The following is a 4,362-nucleotide window of genomic DNA, read 5'->3' on the forward strand; positions in this document are numbered from 1 at the left end:
CCCCTGGCCTCACCTCCATACCTTCAATGCTCCTGCTATGCTGCCAGCCTCCCTCACTACCTTGCAACAGCCTTGAAGGTAAGGATGGGGCCCGGGTCACTGACAATGTCCAGGGCCCAGCACTGTGCCTGGCACATAATAGGTTTCATAAACATTTGTGAACGGCACTGACAGATGACTGACTGAATGAATGAATAAATAGTGGCACCCCAGGCTTATCCCTAAGCAGGCCTGTTTGTGGGGTGGGGTTCCTGGCCAGGCCCCAGACGCCGGGCCTGGGCACCTGCAGAGGCAACCTGGAGGGGCAGACACAGCCGCCGGCAGCAGAGCCGCCCGCTCGACTCCAAGGTGGCTTTTATTTCCTCTTATTCGGGTGCCAAGTCCCTGAACAAATATTTTCCTGGAGTGGAAGAACAGCTTAGCTCCCAGCCCTAAGTGCTGGAAACACCGGCTGGGTAGGGCAGGTTCCAGGAACCAGAGGAAGCTGGGGTCTGGCTGGAGCTGGGGGAAGGGGTCCTGAGGGCCGCCCTCCAGGCAGTGCCCACCCTCCCGCTGTCTGGAGAGGGCCTGCCCCGCCTTCCCCATCAGGCTCAGGGAAGCCGCCACTTACTTGCTCTGCTCAGCACACAGCTGTGAGAGGCTTTTGCCCTGGGCCTCTCTGCCCATAAATCAGAATCCTCTGGGATTCTGAAGAAAACGTACACCATGTGGGCCTCCCTCGTTTTTGCTGAAAAAGCTGCAGTGAGATTTGAAGGAACTAATTAGAAACTCAGAAGCCCTTTTATAAGCATTTTTCTTCCCTTTAACTTTCTTATTGAGGAATAACATACACAGTGTGCACTCATCTAAGTGCATAGCTTGATGATTTATTTACATATATGTTCACCCTTCTAATCACCACCCACATCAATCCAGAGAACATTTCCACATCCCAGGTTTTTTGTGTCCATGCCTCGTCAATATCACACCCTCAGCCCGAGGAACCCACTGGCTTTCTATTATCGTCAATTAGTTTTGCCTGTTCCTGAACTTCCTACAAATGGAATCATGCAATGTTGGCTTCATCGTGTCTGGCTTCTTGTGCTTCATATATATGCCCATGATGTTCATCTCTGTTATACCTGTGTCCGTAGCTCGTCCTTTTTTGTTGCTGAGTAGTGTTTCACTGTGTGAATATACCACACCACAATTCATTTACCTATTCTCACGGCGAAGGACATTTGGGCAGTTTCTGTGTTTGAGCTCTGATGAATAAAGCTGTTACATGCATTCTTATACACACCATTCAGCAGATATATGCTCTCATTCTCCTTGGATCATAGCATAGGTATATGTTTAGTGTTAGTAGGTATTTCCAAGTAAGTTTCCAAAGAGCTCCTATCAATGCTCACTCCCTCCAACAGCCTAGGGACATCTCCCCACAACACGACGTTGCCCATCCCTAAATGCAGCCGTTCTGGTGGTGGGAGGTGTGTGTAGTGGTGACTTGCACTGTTAAAAATCTTCTAAATGTTGCTTGACTTCCAGAGCAGGGTAGCAGTACTAGCCAGCCTCAATGAGCACCCCAAAAGCAGAGTCCTCCTACTTGCAGTGAGCCCCTGAATGCCATGCCTCCTGCCAGACTGCACAAGGAAACATCTGCCCTCCAGGAGCACCCAGGGTGGCAGGAAGCCAGACAGATACCTGCTGTCATGTGGCAGGAGGTGCCCGAGAGGCATGACCTGAAGTTATGAGAACACAACGGACTCAAGTGCCTCCCTCAGCCTTGAAGGAGAGCAGGTGTGGGGCGGACCTGCCGAGGACCTGCACTGGGGCAAATCCATCCTTGCACATGTGCACGCCACGAGTGGGCGTGACTAATGTACTGGGGAGGCGCAGTGGTGTTGGGGGTGGGAGGAAGGGAGAAAGCCAGGTGAGGGCTGGTCCCATGGCCAGGCAGAGTCTGCAGAATGGGAGCCTCCAGCTCCAACAGCTTTAGGGCCTGTGGGCCCAAAGCCGTTTCTAAGCCCCTCTAGGCTCCTCACTCATTCAGCTCCAGGTGCCAGGGGCTCACCACCTCCTGAGGCAGCCCAGCCTCCTTTCTCTTCTGCCAGGCTGGAGAGAAGGGGCAGAGGATGAGGGTGATAGGGGTGAGGGAGAGGGCGCCTCAGCAGAGGGAGCATGGTCCTGGTCCCGGGGCTCCTCTGTGCGGTCGGTACCTGCAGACCCATTTAAAAAACCCTTTCTCCCAGATGCTGTAGGGCGCCCGTGCACCAGCAGTGCCTGACCTGGGAGGGAGCCTGAGATGGCCCACCTCAAGGCCCAACTCTGGGACTACTGTCCCTTCCGCCATAGATGGCCCACCCAGAGTACAGTCTCATCCCCAGGCTCCCCTGTAGGAGAGCAAGGTGAGGCAGGGGCATGCCGCCCAGGTGCTGCTAGTTCTGCCTCTTACCAGCCCCTCCTCCCCACCCATCCTACACAGTCATCAACCCTCACCTCTGCTCCGTGGTCAGGCCTCAGAACCCCAGCCCTCTGCATCTTCGTCTTTTCTGCAGTCCCTCAGAGGCACCCTCTCCCTTGTGGGCAGCCCTGCCGCTCCGCATTTCAGCCCCTCCCTCCTGCACCTGCTGGCACTTCACATCCTCCACTGACATCCCTTCCCCGCATGAGAGACTGACTTGAATTTGTCCTTCCAGACCCAGATCGACCACCCTCCGGCACCTCCATGACCCAGACACTGCGCAGCTTAGGTGCCGTGTTGCCGCACAGCCCACACAGTTCTCTGTCATTGATACCACTCTGTCATTTGTCTGCTCCCTCTGGCCACAACCTCCCTGAGAGCAGAGAGCAGAATAGAAGGCAGGGTCTTTATTCTGGCTATGAAAACATATCCCAAGCACAACCCCGAGGCAAGCGAGGCAAAAAATGCTATTTAAAACAGAAGCTGGCTGCACATTGAGAGTGCGGCACAATCTGAGAGAAGATGGCTCATACGTTTAGAAAATAACTTGGCAGAGGTCTTAGTAGGAGATGCAGTGAGTCGTGCATGCAATGTACACACACGCTCTCCCCACACCCAGGCCAGACCGTGGGCATGATGTAAAGGGGACGGAAAAAGGAAATAGTGCCCACTGCTCCCCTCCCAGGCAGGGCAAGTGGGAAAGTGAAGAAATGGATATAGGCTTTGCGACACAGGACAGCAGGCTGAGGCCCAAGGGGAGGTGGGCAGTCATTGCTTGAGGAAGGGGTGCCCAAAGACGACATTTAAACACCTCCACCTTTTTTACTGTTCTTCTCAAATATGCGGCGAAGTCTGTTTGATGGCACATCCCTGTCCTGGGGGTGCCCTGGGGTGGGGGACTCAGAATGGAAGCGCAGAATTGAGAGAGGGCATTAAGAACGAGCAGGGCCAAGAGGTGGGATGGGGTGCAGTTTAATTGATTTGGATATATGGGGACAGGCAGCCCAGGGAGCTGGGGTCTTGGAAACTTGCAGGTCCCATGTGGAGGGTTATTAATACATTATTAATAAAAGTATTACTATCTGATAGTCAGTTCTACAACTCGACCCTCCTATTCCAGTCCAGGAACTGGCAGGAAACAGGCACTGGTGTTTTCAGTGTTTGTTGAATGAATAAATGACCTAGGGAACTTTATCTCAGCCTCCAAACCCTTTGGAACACAATGTGTCAGGGAAGAATAGAATTCTCCATCCTGCAAAGCCACTTGGAGCCGGCGGTCTCTGCTCCATCAGCAGGTGCAGGGGCGGGGAAGAAATGGTCCCTCCCACTCTGCACGGCCCAGGCCCTGCCTGGAGTCTAGGGTCAGGGGCTGACCTGCACCAGGGACAGAATGGACCAGCAGCCTGGACAAGACTGGGAAGCCAACTATAATAGATGCTGTAGGACACTGAGGACCCCTGCAGTGCACTGTGCTGCCTCAACGTCCAGGTCTTTCACTGTCGTTTTTCCCTACTCTGCACATGATTTGTTCAGACCTCTGGCACTTAAGACTGTTGCTAGTAAGTGTACAGAAATCACAATGAGCAAACAATCAATAGCAAACTTTGAGAATCAGTAGGGAGCCCATCATGTCCTTGAGGAAGGAAATGATCCAGTTGGAGCCTTAAGGAACAAGGAGCGCTGGGCAGGAGGAGGACCGAGAGCCCCAGGAGAAGGAAGGCGAGATACTGAATGCCTGCACAGGGGTTTGGGGAAGGAGGGCAGAGATGGATTCTGTCTTCTGCGACAGGAGGGACCAGCATCAATTCTGCTGTTCTGTACCAAGCCAGAGCATTGCCCAGAACCAGGCTCCCACCCCTAGTAAGTGACACGGCAGGACATCGCCAGGCCAAGAGACTCAACCACCACCACAGCAGCTG

Source organism: Papio anubis, chromosome 14 (assembly GCF_008728515.1).
Source record: "Papio anubis isolate 15944 chromosome 14, Panubis1.0, whole genome shotgun sequence".
NCBI classification, from domain to species: domain Eukaryota; kingdom Metazoa; phylum Chordata; class Mammalia; order Primates; family Cercopithecidae; genus Papio; species Papio anubis.